General features: G+C 36.4%; 1 pseudogene; it reads right to left on the bottom strand.

The window, feature by feature from the left end:
- LOC129507874 (serine/arginine-rich splicing factor 10-like) overlaps positions 1-22,257 on the bottom strand; it is a 72,445-nt pseudogene extending 50,188 nt beyond the window's left edge.
- Positions 22,258-23,772: the final 1,515 nt, after the last annotated feature.

Below are 23,772 nucleotides of genomic sequence, written 5' to 3'. Positions count from 1 at the left end.
ACCATTTTCTTTTGATAAATACAGTTCTGTAATATAGTTTGAAATCAGGAAGTGTGCTGCCTCTAGCCTAGTTCTTAAGGTTGCTTTGGCTAGTTGGGTTCTTTTTTTGCTCCATTCAAATGTTATGACTGTTCTATTTCTGTGAGAAATGCCACTGACACATTGATAGGGATTGCACTGAATCTGTGCATTGTTTTCAATAATATGCACATTTTCACAATCTTTTAACAGGTGAGCATAGAATATCTTTCCATTTATTTGTGTCATCTTCGGTTTCATTAATGTCTTTTTAAAAAAAAGATGATTTTATTTATTTATTTGAGAGAGAGCACGAGCAGGGGGAGAGGCAGAAGGAGAAGCAGCAGGAGCCTGATGGAGGCTCCCTCCCAGGACCCTGGGATCATGGCCTGAGCTAAAGGCAGATGCTTAACTGACTGAGCCACCCAGGGGCCCCTCATTTTAATGTCTTTTAGTAGCCCGTGGACTTGTTTTTCACCTCAGTTAAATTTATTACTAGTATTTTACCTTGGATGCAATTGTAAAGGAGAAAGTTTTCCTAAATGTATTCTCTGGTCATTCATTATTATTGTATAGAAATGCCTTTTTTTTTTTTGCATATTCTGTAACCTGCAACTCTACTGAATTTTTTAGTTCTAACAGGGTTTTTGGGTGTGTATTTGGATCCATATATGATATCACGTCACTTACAAACTTTAATAGTTTTACCAATTTAGTATCTTGTATTTCCTAACTCTTTGTTGCACCTAGGCCTTCCAGTATTATGTTGAATAACTATGGTGAGAGTGGACATTTTTGTCTTGTTCCTAGTCTCAGAGGAAAAGCTTTTGTTTTTTCCACCAATAAGCATGATGTTAGCTGTAGGTTTTTCACGTATAACCTTTATTATGTTGATATAAAGCCAACTTGTTGAGGGTTGTTATCAGGAATGGATGTTCTATTTGTCTCATGCTTTTTCTGTACCTATTGAGATAATCAAATGGATTTTATTCTTCTTGTTAGTGTGATGTATCACATTAATTTATGGATATTGAGCCATCCTTACATCACTGAAATAAAACACACTCAATTGTGGTGAATAATTTTTCTAACGTATTGTTTAATTTGGTTCTCAATATTTTATTGAGAATTTTTGTACCTATGTTTTCTCGGGATTTTGGTCTACAATTTTCTTCTTCCTTGTCTGATTTTGATATCAAAGTAATGCTGATGTCATAAAATAAGTTTGGAAGTGTTTCTTCCTCCTCAATTTTTTGAAAAGTTTCAAAACAGTTGACATTAGTTTTTTGTTTGTTTGTTTTTTGTTTTTGTTTGTTTGTTTTTATAAATGTTTGGTAGAATTCACCAGTAAAACCATCTGTTCCTGGACTAGGTTTTGTTGAGAAGTATTTGACTACCAGTTTAATCCCCTTAGTAGTGGTTAATCTGTTCAGATTTTCTATTTCTTCATAATTTAGTCTTGGTAGGTTGCATGTTTCCAGGAATTTGTTTCATTTAGGTTGTCCAATTTGTTAGCATATGATTGTTGGTAGTAGTGCCAAGGCTTTTTAAAATCATGAGTAGATATTGAATATTTTAAATTGCATTTTATGCATCTGTTAAAATGATCGCTACAATTTTCCTTCTTTAGTCTATAAGCATATTAATCATACTGGCTAATTTCTGAATACTAAACCATGCTGGCATTCTCAAACCAATAAGAGCAAGATTTACTATCCTTTTCCTATATTACCCAATTTACTTTGATAATACTTTGTTTAGAAATTTTGAGATTCAACCATTGTTTTTCTTAAAATATTTGTCACATTTTGGCATCAAGAGTATTTAGGTATTGGGAATTTTCTTTTTAAATTTCTAATTTTCTGAAAGAGTTGTTCAATTTAGCATTAATTCTGTCTTAAATGTTTGTAAGAACTCATGAGTGAGAATTCTGAGCCTAAAGTTTTCTCTATGGGAAGGTCGTTAATTACTAATTCACTTTATTTAATATTATTCTGATTTTTCTTTTTTTAATTTGCTTTTTTAAATTTATTTTTTGTACATTATTTATTGGAGTTCAGTTTGCCAGCATATAGTATAACCCCCAGTGCTCATCCAGTCAAGTGCCTCCCTCAGTGCCCGTTACCCAGTCACCCCATCCCCCCTCCCGCCTCCCCTTCCACTACCCCTTTTTCGTTTCCCAGAGTTAGGAGTCTCATGTTTTGTCACCCTCTCTGATATTTCCCACTACTTTTCTCTCCTGCTTTAATCCCTTTCACTATTTTTTATATTCCCCAAATGAATGAAAGCATATAATGTTTGATCTTCTCTGATTGACTTACTTCACTCAGCATAATACCCTCCAGTTCTATCCACATTGAAGCAAATGGTGGGTATTCGTTGTTCCTAATGGCTGAGTAATATTCCATTGTATATATATACCACATCTTCTGCTTTTTCTATTTCTTCTTGTATCAGTTAATGTCAGTCACCACCGACATTTTAGAGGAATGTATCAATTTCATCTAATTCATCATACTTATGATACCTAAAATGTTTGTGGCAGAAACTGTAGAGTTGTCTCCTTTTATAATATGAATATTAGCTATTTGTGTTTCTACCTGTTTTGTTTCAATTGTCTATTTTAGATTTTATTAGCTTTATTAGTCCTTTCCAAGAACCTACATTTAGTTTTATTGATCATCTTCCTTGAGTATTCTGTTTTATTCTCTTACTTTTGCTATTTCCTTCTTTCTAATCTTTGGTGAAGTTTAACTACTTTTTCTTATTCTAACTTGCTTAGATAGATGCTTAGCTCATTCATTTTCAGATCGTGTTGTTTAGAAACAAAAATTTAAAGTTGTAAACTATACTCTGTGCATGGCTGTAACCGTTATTTCACTGATCTGTCTTATTAGTGGTGATAGTAACTTTGTGTCTTTGTATGTATAAACCTATATTTCTTCAGGTAAAAATCCAGCAGTGGAGTTACCAGATTGTATGCTATTTCTATTTTTAATTTTTTGAGGAACCTCAATATCCTAATCCACATTGGCTGTACTAATTCTACTAATGTACACATTCTCACTGAGAGTACCTGAAGATTCCCTTTCTCAGCCTTCTCACTAATCAGTATTTCTTCTTTTTTTGATACTAACCATTCTGACTGGGAGAGGTGATAGGTCAGTGTGGTTTTGATTTGCAGTTTCCTGATGATTAATGATGTTGAGCATTTTCTCATGTCTGTTGGCCATCTGTATGTTGTCTTTGGAAAAATGTCTATTCAGGTCCTCTGCTCATTTTCATTGGATTATGTGTCTTTTTGGTGTTGAGAAGTATGACTTGACTTTATATATTTTGGAGATTAACTACTCATCAAATACATCACTTACACAAAAATTCTCCTATTCAATAGGTTGCCTTTTTGTTTTATTGATGGTTGCTTTAACTGTATCTTTTTTCCTCCATTTTGGCTTCCTTTGTCTTAGATTTGGTAACAGATAAAAGTGTCTGGTTTATTTCTGGGCTCTCTATTTAATTCCATTGATTTATGTATCAGTTCTGTGCCAATTTCATCCTTTTTGTTTAGTTTGAAATCTAGGATTGTGCTACCTATAGCTTTAGGACTTTTTATTTTCAAGATGGCTATGGCTATTCAGGGTCTTTTGTGGCTCCACAGAATTTGGAGGATTATTCTATTTCTATGAAGTGCTGTCAGGATTTTGATAAGGATCATGTTAAATCTGTAGATTGCTTAGTGTAATATGGAAATATTCACAATATTCTTCTAATCAATGATTGCAAAATATCTTTCCATTTATTTGTTTCATCTTCAGTTTCTTTCATTAATGTCTTTTAGTAGTCAGTATAAGGGTTTTTCACTTCCTTAGTTAAATTTATTGCTAATATTCTTTATGATGCAGTTGTAAATGAGATTTTTGAATTTTTCTCTTTGATCTTTATTATTATTGTATAGAAATGCAACTTTTTGTATATTGATTTTTTTATCCTACAACTGTACTGGATTCATTTATTAATCCAAAAAATTTTTGGTGGTTTCTTTAGTGTCTGTATATAATATCATGTCATCTACAAATTGTGACAGATTTACTTCTTCCTTACTAATTTGGATGTCTTTTTTTCTTGTTTGATTACTGCAGGAAGGATTTCCAGTACTATGCTTAATAAAAGTGGTGAGAGTTAACATCCGTGTCTTGTTCTTGATCTCAGAGGGAAAGCCGTTGTTTTTCACCATTGAGTATGATGTTAGCGGTGGGTTTTTCATTTATAGCCTTTATTATGTTGATGTACATATCAACTGTAAAGCCATCTTATTGAGAGTTTTTACAGGAACAGATATTCTATTTTGTTTAATACATTTTCTGCACCTACCAAGATGATCATATGACTTTTATCCTTCCTCTTGTTAATGTGATGCATGACATTCATTGACTTGTAGATATTGAGCTATCCTGGCATCACTGGAATAAAACGTACTTGATTGCAGTGAATAATTTTTCTGATGTTAAATTTCGTTTGCTAATACTTTACTAAGAATTTTTACATCTATGTTTACCTGGATATTGACCTATAGGTTTGTTTTTGTTTGTTTCAGTGTTTTTGTGTGAGGCTAGCATCACAGAATGAGTTTAAATTTTTTTCTTCCTATTCTATTCTTTTAGAATAGCTTAAGAGTAGGTATTAAATCTTCTATAAATGTTTGTTGAATTCCTGTGAACCCATCTGATGCTGTACTTTATTTTGTTGGGAGTTTTTTGATTACCAACTCAATTTCCTTACCATTAATTGATCTATTCACATTTTCAATCTCTTCCTGATTCAGTTTTGAAATATTGTGTATTTCTAGGAATTTATCCATTCGTAGGTTGTCCAATTCATTGGCATATATTTTTACACTATTAAGACACTTTACATTTCTGTTAGTCATTATTTCTCCTTTTAACTTATGATTTTATTGACTTCTTAAACAAACTGGCTCTTGGTTTGATTCATCTTTTGTGTTATTTCCTTTCTTTTAACTTTGGGTTTTGTTTACTCTGTTTTTATGGTTTCCTTAGATGTAAGTTTAGATTGTTTATTTGAAACTTTTCTGGTTTCTAAAAGTAGGCCTGTATCAATATAAATTTCCCTCTTAGAATTGCTTCTGCTGGGTTTCCCATTGCTGTGTTTTGAGCGACTGTGTTTCTATTTTCATTTGTCTCCATGTATTTTGTATTTGTCCTTTGATTTTATCATTGACTCACTTTGTTTAGTAACAAACATTTTTTTGTGTTTCCAACTTTTTTCTTGTTTTTTTTTTTTTTATATTTGTTTATTTTAGAGAGAGAAGGCAAGAGGAGGAGCAGAGGGAGAGAAGCAGAGTCTCCACTGAGCACAGAACCTGACACTGGGCTCAATCTCACAACCCTAAGATCATGACCTGACCCAGAATTAAGAGTCAGATGCTGGGGCAGCCCGGGTGGCTCAGTGGTTTAGTGCCGCCTGCAGCCCAGGGTGTGATCCGGGAGACCCGGGATCGAGTCCCACGTCGGTCTCCCTGCATGGAGCCTGCTTCTCTCTCTGCCTCTCTTTCTCTGAGTGTGTCTCACGAATAAATAAATAAAATCTTAAAAAAAAAAGAGTCAGATGCTAACCAACTGAGCTACCCAGGTACCCATCAAGTTTTTTCTTGTAATTAATTTCTAGTTTCATTCTGGTTTGGTCAGAAAATTATAAGACTGCAATGTTCTTAAATATACTGAGACTTGTTTTACTTCCTAACATGTGATCTGTCCTGGAGAATGTTCTATGTGCACTTGAAAATAAAGTGTATTCTGCTACTTTGGAATGGAATGTTCTATATATGTTAAGCTTCTCTGGTCTAAGGTGTCCTTCAAAGTCAATTTCCTCATTAATTTTTTTTGTCTGGATTATCTATCCATTGATGTGAGTGAAGTCTGAAAGTTCCCTACTATTATATTATTATCAAGTTCTCCCTTCAGGTCTGTTAATTTTTACTTTGTTATATTTGCATGCGTCTAAATTGGGTGCATAGATATTTACAATTGTTGTATTATCTTGTTGGATTGATCCCTTTATCACTATGTAGTACTTCTCTTTGTTTCTTGCTACATTTTCTTTAAAGTCTATTTTTTTGAAATAATTGTAATTATTCTCTGTTCTATACTTCTTTTGCTTCTCTTTTCCTTATGGTTTGATTTTTTTTATTTAGTGTTATGCTTGAATTCCTTCCTTTTCCTTTTTTGTGTACCTGTTTTAGATTTATGGTTAGATTATGGTTACATTGATTCTATATACAACATGTGTATAGCAGTCCACATTAATTGTTGATAGTCACTTAAATTCCAACACATTCTAAAAGTATAAATTTTGACCCCCTTTCCACGTTTTATATATATATAGTATCATATTTGCATTTTTAATTTATGTATCCCTTTAATAATTTTAGTATACATTGCAATGGATGGAGATGGCTGTCCTCTGTTCACTTTGGAAGAGGTGGACCCCAGGAGTGCAGGTCCAGTAGCATAGGGCCCTCCATTCAAGGGCACCAAAGTGGACAAAGTCAGCTATCCTCTATCCCCTTTGGGAGAGGCAGACCCTGGGAGGGGACAGGACAGAGAGAACTCTACTTCTGCTGGGCACCCTTCAATTAGGACATATAAGTGCACCCATGCCTGCCCCCAGGAGCATCTAGGCCAGTCTGGACTAAGAAACTGGTTAGTTACTCACAGGGGGCTCTTGGACCAGAGCTGGAGATCTGGCCTATGCCATTTTTTCCCCTCTTCCTTTTGCCTTTCACCTGGGAGAGACAGGGCCTCTAGGGAACAAAGGCCTCCCAGGATAAACAGCTCATACTAAGCCTGGCACCTGACAAGGACAGGGCATCTCCTCCCAAGCACAGACACCTGGAATCAGTGCAGTAGAGTCTCAGAAGAACTGCTGGAGGAACAAGGAAAGAACAAGTTTACTGAACAGCACTGGAAAGCTCCAGGACTGAGGAAAAATAGTATATAGAACTAGAGGGGTTCTTTTCATTATGGCTCATTTTTATTTCAGGTTAAACATTTCCAATATTTGTTCTCTTTTCCTGCCTTAAGGATAATACTTTACCAACTCTTTCTTTCTAAGTTTTTTCCTTTTTGACTTTCATAGTTCTATAATTACATGTCTTGGATATATTTTTCATTTTTGGATCCCCTTAAACATACTCAATATAATTTTGGTAGATATATGGGTTATGGGTTTTTGTTTTTTGTTTTCTTCTGTCTCCTTTTGTTTTATAATGGTAGAACTTAGTACCTTCTAACACATGGACCAAAATACACCAAGAACCAAGTGGAACACCATGTCGGTTCATTCTGTGAGACTATATTCTCTCTTCCTTCCCATTATGCCCCCCTCTGTTATGTTGTTTATTTTTTTGTGATCCATGTTGGGGCTTTAAATACGTTTTTCTGGTTTATGTAAATTTAGAATTGAGCATCTTCTAACATATAGAACAAAATACACTGAGAACCAAGAGGATCACCCTATAGGTTCCCTCAGGGATACAATGTCCTCTCTCCACCACCATTTTTCACCACCAACAACCCTCTTTTTTTTTTGTCTTCTTCTTCTTTGTTTGTGTGTGTGTGTGTTTTATTCTTATATTTTGTTTTAAAATTTGTTTTTCACTTTAGTGGTGCTTTTGTTTTATTTTGTTCTGTTCTTTTTCTTTTATTTTCTCTGACCTCTTCAGAATCATCTAGGGTGTATTATACTAAGGTTGTGATTGATATTTTTGACACCTCGCTCATACAGCCACTCTACACTGGACAAAATGAGTAGAAGGAAGAATTCACCACAAAAGAAAGAATCAGAAGCAATTCTCTCTGCCACAGAATTGCTGAACATGGATTTAAATACAATGTCAGAAAGGCAATTCATAAATACAATTATAAAGCTACTAGTGGCTCTGAAATAAAAGCATAAAGGACTCTACAGACTCTCACTGCAGAATTGATATCTAATCAGGCTGAAATTAAAAATGCTTTAACTGAGATGCAGTCTAAACTGGATGCTCTAACTGCTAGGGTTAATGAGGTGTAAAAGAGAATGAGTGACATGGAAGACAAGTTGATGGAAAGTAAGGAAGCTGAGGAAAAAAAGAAAAACAATTAACAACCCACAAGGAAAGGCTTAGGGAAATAAATGATAGCTTCAGAAGGAAGAATATTCCTCTTATTGGGATTCCAGAAGAGGCTGAGAGAGAAGACCACAAAGTATATTTGAACAATCATAGCTGAGACTTCCCTGATCTGGGGAGGGAAACAGGCATTCAGATCTAGGAGGTAAAGATGACCCCCCAAAATCAATAAAAATCATTAAACACCTCGGCATTTAATAATGAAAATTGCAAATCTCAAAGTTAAAGAGAAAATTCTTTAAGCAGCTTGAGACAAGAGATTCTTAACTTATATTGGGACAAATATCAGATTAACAGCTTACCTCTCCACAGAGACCTGGAAGGCCAGAAAGGGCTGGCAAGATATATTCAGGATCCTAAATGAGAATAACATGCAGCCAAAAATACTTTATCCAGCAAGGCTCTCATTCAGAATAGAAGGAGAGATAAAGAGCTTCCAGGATAGACAGAAACTGAAAGAATATGTGACCACCAAACTGGCTCTGCAGGAAATATTAAGGGGGACCCTATAAAAGAAAGAAGGTGTCCAAAGAAACAACCAACAAAAACAGGGACTGTTGGGATCCCTGCGTGGCTCAGAGGATTAGTGCCTGCCTTCCACCCAGGGCGTGAACCTGGAGTCCTGGGATTGAGTCCCACATTGAGCTCCATTCATGGAATCTGCTTCTCCCTCTGCCTGTGTCTCTGTCTCTCTCTCTCTGACTCTCATGAATAAATAAATAAATAATCTTTTAAAAACTGGAACTGTACACGTAATACCATGACATGAAATTCGTATCTTTCAATAGTTACTCTGAATGTGAATGGGCTAAATGAGCCCATCAAAAGACTCAGTGTATTGGACTGGATAAAAAAGCAAGACCCATCTATTTGCTGTCTACAACAGACTCATTTTACATCTAGGGACACCTCCAGCCTGAAAATGAAGGGGAGAAGAATCATTTACCATTCAAATGGTCCTACAAAGAAAACTGGGGTAGCAATCTTCATTTCAGATAAATTAGAGTTCATCACAAAGACTGTAGTAACGGATGAAGAGGGACACTATATCGTACTTAAAGGGTCCATCCAACAAGTAGACCTAACAGTCATGAATATTTATGCCCTTAATGTGGGAGCTGCCAAGTATATCAATCAATTAATAACCAAAGTAAAGATATACATAGGTATAGATAATAATGCACTAATAATACACTGTTGAAAGAGACTTCAACATGGCACTCTCAGCAAAAGACAGATACTAAGCAGATCATCACCAAAAAATCAAGGACCTTGAATGATACACTGGACCAAAGAGATTCCACAGATATATACAGAATATTCCATCTGAATGCAATGGAATACACATTCTTCTCAAGTGCACATGGAACTTTCTCCAGAATAGACCACATACTGGGTCACAAATCAGGTCTCAACTGATACCAAAAGATTGGGATCATCCCCTGCATATTTTCAGACCACAATGCTTTGAAACTAGAACGCAATCACAAGAAGAAATTTGGAAGAAACTCAAACATGTGGAGGTTAAAGAGCATCCTACTAAAAGATGAATGGGTCAACCAGGAAATTCGAGAAGAATTAAAAAGATTCATGGAAACTAATGAAAATGAAGATACAACCATTCAAAATCTTTGGGATACAGCAAAAGCAGCCCTAAGAGGGAAATACATCGCAATGCAAGTATCCCTCGGAAAATTGGGAAAAACTCAAATACACAAGATAATCTCATACCTAAAGAAATTGGAGAAAGAACAGCAAATAAAGCCTACAGCAAACAGAAGAAGAGAGATAATAAATATTCAAACAGAACTCAATGAAATAGAGACCAGAAGAACTATGGAACATATAAACAAAACAAAGAACTATGGAACATATAAACAAAACAAAGAATTAATAACATAGATAAACCCATAGCCAACCTTATTAAAAAGAAAGGAGAAAAGTCTCAAATTAATAAAATCATGAACAGAAGAGGGGAGTTCACAACCAATACCAGGGAAATACAAAAGATTTTAAAAACATATTATGAGCAGCCACATGCCAGCAAATTTGGTAATCTGGAAGAAATGAATGCATTTCTGGAAACCCACGGAACAGGAAGAAATAGAAAACCTGAACAGGCCAATAACCAGGAGAAAATTGAAGCAGTCATCAAAAACCTCGCAAGACACAAAAGTCCAGGGCCAGATGGCTTCCCAGGGGGAATTCTATCAAACATTTAAAGAAAAAAAAAGCCTATTCTCCTAAAGCTGTTTGGAAGGATAGAAAGGCAGGAAATACTTTAAAACTCTCTGAGGAAACCAGCATTACCTTGATCCCAAAACCAGACAAAGATCCCATCAAAAAAGAATTATAGACCAATATCTCTGGTGAACACGGATGCAAAAAATCTCACCAAGACACTAGCCAATAGGATCCAACAGTATATGAAGAGGTTTATTCCCATGACCAGGTGGGATTTATCCCCAGGATGCAAGGGTGGTTCAACATTTGTAAAACAATCAACGTGATAGATCACATCAACAAGAGGAAAAACAAGAACCATATGATCCTCTTAATAGATGCAGAGAAAGCATTTGACAAAATACAGCATCCATTCCTGATCAAAACCCTTCAAAGTGTAGGGATGGAGGGAACATTCCTCAATATCATAAAAGCCATTTATGAAAAGCCCACGGTGAATATCATTCTCTCAATGGGAAAAAACTGAGAGCCTTTCCCCTAAGATCAGGAACACTACAGGGATGTCCACTCTCACCACTGTTATTCAACATAGTACTAGAAGTCCTAGCCTCAGCAAACAGGCAACAGAAAGAAATAAAAGGCATTCATATTGGCAAAGAAGAAGTCAAACTCTCCCTCTTTGCAGATGACATGATAATGTACATAGAAAACCCAAAAGACTCCACCCCAAGATTGCTAGAACTCATACAGCCATTCAGCAATGTGGCAGAAAATCAATGCACAGAAATAAATGGCATTTCCATACACTAACAAAGAGACTGAAGAAAGAGAAATTAAGGAGTCAATCCCATTTACAATTGCACTCCAAACCATAAGATATCTAGGAATAAACCTAACCAAAGAGGTAAATGATCTATACTCTAAAAACTACAGAACACTTCTGAAATTGAGGAAGATATAAAGAGATGGGGAAAATATTTCCTGCTGACGGATTGGAAGAATATTTTGAAAATGTCAATGCTGCCCAGGGCAATTTACACGTTCATTGCAATCCCTATCAGAATACCATGGATTTTCTTCAGAGAGTTGGAACAAATAATCTTAAGATTTGTGTGGAATCAGAAAAGACCCCAAATAGCCAGGATAATGCTGAAAAAGAAAACCAATGCTGAGGGCATCACAATGCCAGATTTCAAGCTGTGTTACAAAACTATGATCATCAAGACAGTGTGGTACTGGCACAAAAACAGACATAGGTCAATGGAATGGAATAGAGAACCCAAAAATGGGCCCTCAACTCTATGGCCAACTAATATTCAACAAAGCAGGAAAGATTATCCATTGGAAAAAGGACAGTCTCTTCAATAAATGGTGCTGGGAAAATTGGACATCCACATGCAGATGAATGAAACTAGACCATTCTCTTACACCAGACACAAAGATAAACTCAAACTGGTGGAAAGATGTAAATGTGAGACAAGAATCCATCAAAATCCTAGAGGAGAACACAGGCAACACCCTTTTTGAACCTGGCCACAACAACTTCTTGCAAGATACATCTATGAAGGCAAGGAAAACAAAAGCAAAAAATGAACTATTGGGACTTCATCAAGATAAAAAGCTTCTGCACAGCAAAAGAAACAGTCAACAAAACTAAAAGACAACCTACATTATGGGAGAAGATATTTGCAAATGACCTATCAGATAAAGGGCTAGTATCCAAGATCTATAAAGAACATATTAAACTCAACACCCAAGAAACAATCCAGTCATGAAATGGGCAGAAGACCTGAGCAGACATCTCTCCAAACAGGACATACAAATGGCCAATAAGCACATGAAAAAATGCTCCAAATCTCTTGCCATCAGGGAAATACATCAAAACCACAATTAGATATCACCTCACACCATTTAGAATGGCTAAATGACAGGAACCAACAAGTGTTGGAGAGGATGTAGAGAACGGGGCACCCTCTTGCACTGTTGGTGGGATTGCAAGCTGGTGCAGCCACTCTGGAAAACATGTGGACGTTCCTCAAGAAGTTAAAAATAGAGCTACTCTATGACCTAGCAATTGCACTACTGGGGATTTACCCAAAGATACAGATGTAGTGAAACGCCGGGACACCTGCACCCCAATGTTCATAGCAGCAATGTCCACAGTAGCCAAACTGTGAAAGGAGCCATGATGTCCTTAAACTGAATGGATAAAGAAGATGTGGTCTATATACACAATGGAATATCATTCAGCCATCAGAAAAGACAAATACTCACCATTTGCCTCGATGTGGACAAGGCTGGATGGTATTATACTGAGTGAAATAAGTCAATCAGAGAAGGACAGTCATCATATGGGTTCACTTATATGGAGAATATAAGAAATAGAGAAAAGGATGTTAAGGGAAAGGAGTGGAACTGAGTGGGAAAAATTAGAGAGGGAGACAAACTGAGAGACTCCTAACTCTGGGAAACAAACAAAGGGTTGTGGAAGAAGAGGTGGGTGGGGGGTTGGGGTAACTGGGTGATGGGCACTGAGTTGGGCACTTGACAGGATTAGCACTGGCTGTCATACTATATGTTGGCAAATTGAATTTAAAATTTAAAAACTTTATTACATATAATTGAATTTATTCTGTTTTAGCCACTGTGCTTTATGATTATTCTAACCTTTGCTGTATGTTTACTTTCACCAGTGAAATTTGTTCCTTTCATAATGTTCTTACTTCTAGTTATGAGTTTACATTTTACACTTTAAAAAGTCCTTTTAACGTTTTTTATAAGGACATTTTGGTAGTGGTAAACTCCTTTAACTTTTGTTTGTCTGGAAAAAATCTTTATCTTTCCTTTAATTCTGAATGATAACCTTGCTGGGTAGACTATTCTTGGTTGTAACTTTTTTCTCTCAGGACTTGAACTATATCCTGCCACTCTCTTCTGTCCTTCACAGTTTCTGCTGAAGTATGAGCTAATGGCCCTATGGTGTTTCAATTATACATAACTATTTTCTTTTCTCTTGCTGCTTTTAAGATTTTCTTTTCTTTTTTTTCATTCATTTATTACAATAGTGTGGACCTTCTCGGGTTTATCTTGCTGGAGATCTTTGTGATTCCTGGATTTGGATGTCTGTTACCTTCCCTAGATTAGGGGACTTCTCAACTATTATTTCTTCAAATAAATTTTCTGCCTTTTTTCCTGTCATTTTTTCCTTCTGGGATCCCTATAATATGAATGCCATTGCACTTGTAGATGATCAGTCTATCCTCATTAATTTTTTCTTTTTCCTTTCAGTTTGGTTGCTTTCCATCACCCTGTCTTCCAAATTGCCAACATTTTCTACATCTTCTAATCTCCTGTTGATTCCCTCTACTCTACTTTTCATTACAGTTTTTATATTCTTCAGCTCTGAGTGTTTTTTTTATATTTTCTATCTCTTTGTTGAAGTTCTCACAGAATTCATACACTCTTCTCTCAAGTCCAGTGAGCATTTTTATGACCATTATTTTGAATTCTTTATCAAGCATATTACTTATCTCCATTTTGTTTAACTTTTCCTGTGATTTAATCTTGTTCTGTTATTTGGAACATGTTTCACTATGTCCTCATTTTGTCTCTATGGTTGTTTTTATGTATTAAGTCAGCAACACCACTTTGTCTTGGAAGTAGTGGCCTTGTTTAAGGGGGTCCTGTGGTGACCTGTAGGACAATGCCCCTGGTCACCAAGGTGCTTTGGGGGTGTCCCCTGTGCAGGCTGCATGCACCATCCTGTGTGGTAAAGTATAGTTGTTGTAATAACATTGATGAGTACGGCTGGCCTTCTAACTGACTGCAAAGGCCTGTTTCATCTTCTGAACATCTGGGAGACACTACTGCAGCTGCTGCAGACAACCTTATGGGTGACGTTGGCCATCATCAGCCTTGCTGGCTGTGATTATCTACTGCTGAGCAGTAGGCACACTGATGGGCAGGATTTGCTTCCTGAACAGCCAGGTGAGAGGCATTTTCTGCAAGAACAGTGGGAGCACTAGTGTGTAGGGTTAGCTTTTCTTTTCCCCAGGCAGGAGTCACTTTGGAATGGCACTGGTCTTGTCCAGCACTGCCTGCTGGGTTTAGTAGTATAGGAACCTAATTTTGAGGGTTTCCTGCAGGGTATGTTCACAGGTGAACACAGAGACAGAGCACATGCTACTAGCAAGGTAGATGGAGATTGTTACATTTGGTTCCCACAAGTGTCTGGCTGTTTCATCTGTGGGAGGGATAGAAAAATGACACCAGGAGGTTCCTCAAAGAGTTAAAAATAGATCTGCCCTATGACCTAGCAATTGCACTGCTGGGGATTTACCCCAAAGATACAGATGCAGTGAAACACCGGGACACCTGCACCCCGATGTTTATAGTAGCAATATACACAATAGCCAAACTGTGGAAGGAGCCTCGTTGTCCATCGAAAGATGAATGAATAAAGAAGATGTGGTTTATGTATACAATGGAATATTATTCAGCCATTAGAAACGACAAATACCCACCATTTGCTTTGACGTGGATGGAACTGGAGGGTATTATGCTGAGTGAAATAAGTCAATCAGAGAAGGACAAACATTATATGGTCTCATTCATTTGGGAAATATAAAAATAATGAAAGGGAATAAAGGGGAAAGGAGAAAAAATGAGTGGGAAATATCAGAAAGGGAGACAGAACATGAGAGACTCCTAACTCTGGGAAACGAACTAGGGGTGGTGGAAAGGGAGGTGGGCGGGGGGGGGGGTTACTGGGTGACAGGCACTGAGGGGGGCACTTGATGGGATGAGCACTGGGTGTTATTCTATATGTTGGCAAATTGAACACCAATAAAAAATAAATTTATAAAAAAAATAAAATAAAATAATCTTTTAAATGAAAAAAAAAAGAGAGAGAGAAAGAAACAGGACACCAGTACTTTTGTTCCTGGAGAAATCTACAGTTCCCTACCCCCAGGCACATGTGATAAATTAGTCAATAAATCTCCTTTATGTATACTCTAGGTACTTTTCAAACTACTGCTTCTATGCTGTGTCTCGTGCAGTTATTTAGCATGCTGGCTCTTCACGGGAAGAGACTTGCTTTCCTATAGCCCTTCAGCTCTTCCAGAGTTAAGCTCTGCTGATTTTCAAAGCCAGACATGGGGACTCATCTTTCTGGTACAGGTCCCCAGGGTCAGGGGTGCCCAGTGTGGTGTCTGGTCCCTTTGTTCTTCTGTGCTTGTGATGTCTCTTCTATTTATGATTAGTCAATCTGGGAATTTGCTACATGTCCAGATATCTGCCCCTCCTACCCTTTTTTAGGAGTCTTTCTCTCTACAATTATCAGTAGAAGATTTGTTCTGACAGGATTCAAATCATTTTCAGAGTGAGTTGTAATACATGTTGTTTCCTTGGTGTGTCTGTGGGATGAGATGATTTCAGGATTCCCTTACTCTGTGATTCTCCCTCTCCCTCAGCTCTTCTGTTGTTTGGTAGAATTTACTTACCTACGAAGCCATCTGGTCCTAGACTTTTGTTTCTTCAGAATGTTTTAAAATTACAATTCAGTTTTGTAATCAGTCTGTTCATATTTCTTCTTTATTTCTGATGTAGCTTTGGAAGATTGTATGATTCTAGAAATCTATCCATTAGTTACCTTGTGTGTTTGCATATAATTTTTTATAGAATTAGAATCATTTTCATTTCTATGCTAGGTTGTAACTTCTTCTTAATTTCTCATTTTATTTGAGATTTCTCTTTTTATTTTGTTTATATTTTTTCTTGAAGTATAATTAATGGAATATTTTATTAGTTTCAGGTGTACAACATATTTATTCAACATCCTATACATTACTCAGCATTCACCTTAATAAATGAAGCTACTATCTTTCACCAAGCAATGTTATTACAATATTAGAGATTATATTCACAGTGTTTTACTTTTCAATTAGTCTTTCATCTTCAATTTATTTTGTCAGTGCTTTATAGCTTTCAGAGTATAGATCTTTCATCCTCTTCATTAAGTTTATTGCTAGGTATTCTATTCTTTTTGGTGCAATTTTAAGTGGAATTGTATTTTTAATTTCTCTTTCTGCTGCTTTGTTTTTAGTATATAAAAATACAACATATTTCTTCAATTTTGTATCCTGAAACTTTACTAAGGTTATTTATTAGTTATAATGGTTTTTGGTGGAATATTTAGGTTTTTTATACCTATTATGCTGTAATCTGCAGCTAGTGATGCTTTTACTTTTTCTCTACCAACTTGGATGCCTTCTAGTCTGATTGTTGCAGGAGAACTTTTGGTAATAGGCTGAATTAAAGTGGTAGAGGTGCACATTCTGTCTTGCTCCTAATTTTAGAGAAACCAAGCTTTCCATTTTTCACCATTGAGTGTGATACTAGCTGTAAAGTTTTCGTATATGTTCTTCATTATATTGAGGTTTGTTCATTCTAAACCCACTTCACTGAGAGTTGTTTTTTGATATATCACATTGATTGACTTGCAAATTTTAAACTGTACTTGAATCCCTGGAATCTTACTTGATTGTGGTGAATAGTTTTTTAATATGTTGTTGAATTTAGTTTGCTAATGTTTTGTTTGGGTTTTTTACAACTATAGCTTCATAGATATCAGCCTATATATTTTTTATTGTGGTTTTTTTTTTCTGGTTTTGGTTGGAGGGTAATGCTGGCCTTATAAAATGAATTTAGACTTTTTCCTTCCACTCCTATATTTTGGAATAGTTTGAGAATAAAAATGTATTAACTCTTTACATGTTTGGTATAAATCACTTGTGAAGTTGTCTGATCCTGAACCTTTCTTTTTTGGGGGAGTTTTATTACTGATTCTAATTCATTACTAGTAATTGGTCTGTTCAAATTGTTATTTCTTCCTGGTTTAGTTTTAGAAACACTGTTTCTAGAATAGAGAATCCAGAAGTGAACCCTCACCTTTATGGCCAACTAACATTCGACAAAGCAGGAAATACTATCCACTGGAAAAAAGACGGTCTCTTCAATAAATGGTGCTGGGAAAATTGGACATCCATGTGCAGAAGAATGAAATTCAACCATTCTCTTACACCAGACACAAAGATAAACTCAAAATTGATGAAAGATCTAAATGTGAGACAAGAATCCATCAAAATCTTAGAGGAGAACACAGGCAACACCCTTTTTGAACTTGGCCACAGCAACTTCTTGCAAGATACATCCATGAAGGCAAGGGTTAGGGTTAGGGTTAGGGTTAGGGTTAGGGTTAGGGTTAAACAAAAGCGAAAATGAACACTTGGAACTTCATCAAGATAAGAAGCTTCTGCACAGCAAAAGAAACAGTCAACAAAACTAAAAGACAACCTACAGAATGGGAGAAGATATTTGCAAATGATATATCAGATAGAGGGATAGTATCCAAGATCTATAAAGAACTTATTAAACTCAACATCCAAGACACAAACAATCTAATCATGAAATAGGCAAAAGACATGAACAGAAATCTCACAGAGGAAGACATAGACATGGCCAACAAGCACATGAGAAAATGCTCCACATCACTTGCCATCAGGGAAATACAAATCAAAACCACAATGAGATACCACCTCACACCAGTGAGAATGGGGAAAATTAACAAGGCAGGAAACAACAAATGTTGGAGAGAATGCGGAGAAAAGGGAACCCTCTTACACTGTTGGTGGGAATGTGAACTGGTGCAGCCACTCTGGAAAACTGTGTGGAGGTTCCTCAAAGAGTTAAAAATAGATCTGCCCTACGACCCAGCAATTGCACTGCTGGAGATGTACCCCAAAGACGCAGATGCTTGAAATGCCAGGACACCTGCACCCCAATGTTTCTAGCAGCAATGTCCACAATAGCCAAACTGTGGAAGGAGCCTCGGTGTCCATCACAAGATGAATGGATAAAGATGTGGTCTATGTATACAATGGAATATTACTCAGCTGTTAGGAACAACAAATACCTACCCCATTTGCCTCGACATGGATGGAACTGGAGGGTATTATGCTGAGTGAAAAAAGTCAATCAGAAAAGGACAAACATTGTATGGTCTCATTTATTTGGGGAATATAAAAATTAGTGAAAGGGAATGAAGAGAAAATGAGTGAAAACATCAGTGAGGGTGACATGAGAGATTGCTAACTCTGGGAAATGAACAAGGGGTAGTGGAAAGGGAGGTGGGCAGGGGGTTGGGGTGACTGGGTGATGGGCACTGAGGGGGGCACTTGGCGGGATGAGCACTGGGTGTTATGTTAAATGTTGGCAAATTGAACTCCAATAAAAAAAAAGTTAAAAAAGTAAAAATAAAAATCCTGTTTCAAGAAATGGGGGACAAAAAGAAACACTGTTTCTTCAGGGTTGTCCAATCTGTTGAGACATAATTTTTCATAATATTCTCTTCTAATCCTTTCTATTTCTTTGCTGGTTATTTCTCCTTTTAATTTCTAACTTTATTTGAGCCTTCTCTTTTTTTCTTGATGAGTCTAATGAAGTATCAATTTAAAAGAAAAAGAAAAAAGAAAAAAACAGCTCTTCCTTTTAATAATCTTTTCTATTGTTTTTTAGTCTCGATTTATTTCTGCTCTAGTTATTATTTTTCCTTTCTATCTTTAGTCTTTGTTCTTTTTTCTACTTCTTTTAGGTGTAAGGCTAGGTTGCTTGAGGTTCTTCTTATTTCTTGAGATATGCCTGTATTGCTATAAATGGCTCCTTAAAGCTGCTTTTGCTATGTCCCAAAGATTTTGAACCATTGCCTTTCATTTTCATTTGTCTCCATGGTTTTTTTCTCTCTCATTTCTTGGTTGAACCATTTATTGTTTTGTAGCATGTTGTTTAACCTCCATGTATGTGTGTTCTTTCCAAATTTTTTCTTGTAACTGATGTCTACTTTCAAGCCATTCTGATGAAAAAAAAAAGATTATAGCCTCTACATTTATGTTTTCAATTTTTTTCGTGTAACTTATTTCTAGTTTTATACAATTGTGGCCAGAAGATATGCTAATATGATTTCAATGTTCTGAAGTTTATTGAGTCTTGTTTTATTGCCTAATATGTAATCTATCCTGTAAAATATTCCATGTGCACTTGAAAAGAGTACATATTCTGTTTTTGTTTTTTTTCCTTCATTTTGTTTTTATTATAGCATGTTTGCTTAATTTACAGCAAGCAGAAAATAAGCTGGGTCTTGTTTTGATCCAAACATTGATGTTTTAAAGGTTGTACACAATATTTGTTAAAAAGAACATATAAAAATACCTTTTTAGAAGCTTCTATAAGAAAGAAAATACAAAGTTTAACCCCACAACTTTCCTCTTTGCTAGAACTGCAAACTACTGCTACAGTTTTAAATAGACTTTTTGTTGTTTAAACTATACATCCAGGAAAATCTAAAAAATTAAAGAAACGTACATATAAATGATTGATTAGCAGAACATGAACATTAACTGCAAACAGTAAAGAAATGAAAGTTAGAAATACTATCAAATATACAAAGGTTCTAGAATCAATCCTTTAAACACATTCCACAAACAGTATTTAAAAACCATCTTTTGTTCTTTTACAGGCAAGGCCTATATTACTAAAACCAAAATTGAAAAAAAGTAATCTTCTAAAAGGAATCGTTTTCCCACAATCTTTCTTATACCTGCAAGCAAGCAATCTAAAATTTTAAAAGACGCTAGCTTTTATTCTGAAATGAGATTGGACATGTCCCTTTTATTGCCCCCCAAATGATCTCTCAGAGAAATGCTAGAAATTATAAATGGTTAGGGTCTTTTTTTTTTAAGTCAGGTATTTATTGCCAGGTACTACATTGATAATCAAACTCAGAGATGTGACTCTTAATTCTTTTTCCAATATATTTTAAATTTCATGGCACCATAGAATCACCTAGAATGGGAGTGTTCTCTTTCAACTTGCCTCATGTGAAATAAGCTGAGGTGTGAAGAACAAGCCTCCTTCATAAAGTAGTAGGCGAATTTTGATACAAATGCACAGGGCAGGTGCTAGAAGCATCAAAATTCAGTTTTTATACTCCGTATATGCATAAACAAAACCTACTTTGAAACAATTTACTTGCTGCTTTTTAATAGCAGTAAGAAAACTAAGCAATATGACCAGCAATGCTCCTTAAAGTTTAGAGTAACTACATGAGAGCATTTTTCCCCTTAAAATGATTTCTGCCATCATTGACCTGCTCAAATTTTAAGGTGAGTTCTTCCGATGTTTTTATGTTCCAAATCTTCAAGAAACCAGAAAAAAGTAGTGAAGGCTCGTTTCAGTCAAAAACTCAATCTTCCCCAATCCTACTTAAAGCGGTTGGCATTGGGATCCCTGGGTGGCGCAGCGGTTTAGCGCCTGCCTTTGGCCCAGGGCGCGATCCTGGAGACCCGGGATCGAGTCCCACGTCGGGCTCTCGGTGCATGGAGCCTGCTTCTCCCCCTGCCTGTGTCTCTGCCATTCTCTCTCTCACTGTGTGCCTATCATAAATAAATAAAATTTAAAAAAAAGCGGTTGGCATCATTCCCCAAGACAGTGGGGTTAACAAAAGAACTATTCCATGCTCTGTCTTAAATTAACTATTATCTCGGGCCTAGACATCTTAACAAGACAAAAAGGTCCACCCTGAACCTAAATGTGTCTGATCAGTGTTGTACTGTGGCTACAACTTCACTTTTGTATCATTCTATCTTATTAGCAAGCTACATTTCCAGGTTAACAGTTCTACCAAATATGGATATGAAAGTTTATTTTTAATAAGACAATTTTGCAAATTATGGTCAACCAACATCTTTTCACCAATACTTCAAGCATAAAAAATGAGAATCTTTACAAAAATATACAGAGACACCACAAATTGGTAGCTGCCCATAACATTAAACAAACTGGACTCTTAAGAGTGGCTTCTCAACAGCATATCATTTTAATTATAACCATTTGCCTGGTACAGGGAAAACTGACAAGTGTTTTTTTAAGCATCATTGCAACATTGTATTCCTGATAATTTAAGTAAACCAAACTATGAGTAAATGAATGATACATGCCTAAAAATATCAAGGTTTTTACTATCAGTGGCCACTTAGGACTAGTCCAAGACCTTGATCTAGATTTTGACCTAGACCTAGATTGTGATCTTGACTGAGATTTGGATCTAGGTGGTTCTTTTTTCCTTGATTCCTTTTCATATCTTGAGCCAGACTTATAATGTGTTTTGGAATCTGTTTTAGAGGTGCCTCTAGTTTTGGTGTGAGATGCAGACCTAGAACGTGATTTAGCCTTCATTTCTTTCTTGGGCTGGGACTTGGACCGTGATCTTGAATTGGATTTAGATCTTGAAAAAGATCGATTTCGGTGTTTGAATCTATCATTGTCGGAATGGCTTCTGCTACGCCGTGGTCTTCCAGCCGGTCTACTATTTCTAGGACTATAAGATCTTCTATAGTTGGAGTCAAAGGACCGGCTTCTTGATCTTCTTCTTTCCTAACTTCAGCTTCTAGAACGTCTGTATCTGTCATAATCATCATAGCGTGAAGAACTGTACACATTCCTCCCTTCCTTGGCTTTCATTTGATTTGGAGTCTTTCAATCCCCCTGTGCGAACTGTATTTCAATTTGGCGTCCACAAATCCATTTTCTGTCCAAATTATGTAAAGCATCTTCAGCATCACGGACATCCTCAAATTGAACATAAGCAAATCCTCTTGGACGGCGTGTGTAGAAATCAAGTGGAACATACACATCAACTATAGGACCATAACGACCAAATTCTCGTCGTAAATCTTCAGACCTGGTGTCGTCGGCCACGTTCCTTACGAACAGAGACGTGTTGGGGGGGGGGGGCGCAGGTAGTGGGACATGACGGCGATGTGAGTCTCGGCAGGGGCACTAACGGGCTCAGGAAACCGTCTGCCCATATTCTGTTTTTGGATGCAGTGTTCTGTATACATCTTAAGACCATCTGGTCTAGTGTGTCATTCAAAGGCACTGTTGATTTTCTGTTGATATAAGTGGGAAGTGAAAGTCCCCCCTATTATTGTATTACCATAATTTTCTCCCTTTATGTCTGTTTATATTTGCTTTATATATGTATACGCCCCTATGTTGGGCATATAGGCATTTACACATCTTATATCATCTTGTTGGATTAATCCCTTTATCAGTATGTAATGCCGTTCTTTGTCTCTTGCTACATTTTTTTGGTTTTAAAGTTTATTTTGTCTAATATGTAAGTACTACTTCAGTTTTTTTGTTTTGTTTTGTTTTGTTTCTTGCTTTGACTTGCATGGTATATATTTATCCAACCCTCACTTCAGTCTGTATGTGTCTTTAGATCTGAAGTAAATCGCTTGTAGGCAACCAGTAGATGGATTTTTGTTTTTCCATGCATTTAATCACCCTATGAATTCTGATTGGAGCATTTAGTCCATTTACATTTAAACTAATTATTAATTGCTATTTATTTCGTGTCATTTTTTTCATTGTTTTCTGGTTGTTGGGGTTTTTTTTGTTGTTATTTGATTCATTCCTTTTATTTACCACTTTTCAAAATAATGCGTTAAGTTTTTATTTAAATTCCAGTTAGTTAGGATCCCTGGGTGGCGCAGCGGTTTGCTGCCTGCCTTTGGTCCAGGGCACGATCCTGGAGACCTGGGATCGAATCCCACGTCGGGCTCCCAGTGCATGGAGCCTGCTTCTCCCTCTGCCTATGTCTCTGCCTCTCTCTTTCTCTCTCTGTGACTATCAAAAATAAATTTAAAAAATTAAAAAAAATAAATTCCAGTTAGTTAATATTAGTGTAATATAAGTTTCAGATGTATAATACAGTAATTAATTACTTCAATAAAACAACCAGAGCTCATCAGAATAAGTGCCCTCCTTCATCCCCATCACCTATTTATCCCATTCTCCCACCCACCTCCATTCTGGTAACCATCAGTTTGTTCTCTATACTTCAGAGTTTGTTTCTAAGTTTGCCTCTCTCTACTTTGTTCCCTTTGCTCATTTGTTTCTTAAATTCCATATATGAGATAATATATTTATCTTTCTCTGACTGACTTATTTTGCCTAGCATAATACTCTCTAGCTCAGCAATTGCACTTCCTTTGTGATTGGATGTCTTTATTTTCTGTTAAATTTGATGTCTTTATTTAGTGCTATATCCCTTACTTTTTTGTGTATGTATCCTACATTTTTGTTTTTGGTTACCATTGGGTTTATATATAACACTCTATGTGTATAGCAGTCTATATTAAGTTGACAGGGAAGGTCCCTGGGTGGCTCGGCGGTTTAGTGCCTGCCTTCTGCCTAGGACGTGATCCTGGAGTCTTGGGATCAAGTCCTACACTGGGCTCCCTGCATGGAGCCTGCTTCTT

The sequence above is a fragment of the Nyctereutes procyonoides genome, unplaced genomic scaffold (assembly GCF_905146905.1).
Source record: "Nyctereutes procyonoides isolate TBG_1078 unplaced genomic scaffold, NYPRO_anot_genome, whole genome shotgun sequence".
Classification (NCBI taxonomy): Eukaryota; Metazoa; Chordata; class Mammalia; order Carnivora; family Canidae; genus Nyctereutes; species Nyctereutes procyonoides.
This window is presented reverse-complemented; position numbering and strand designations above follow the sequence as displayed.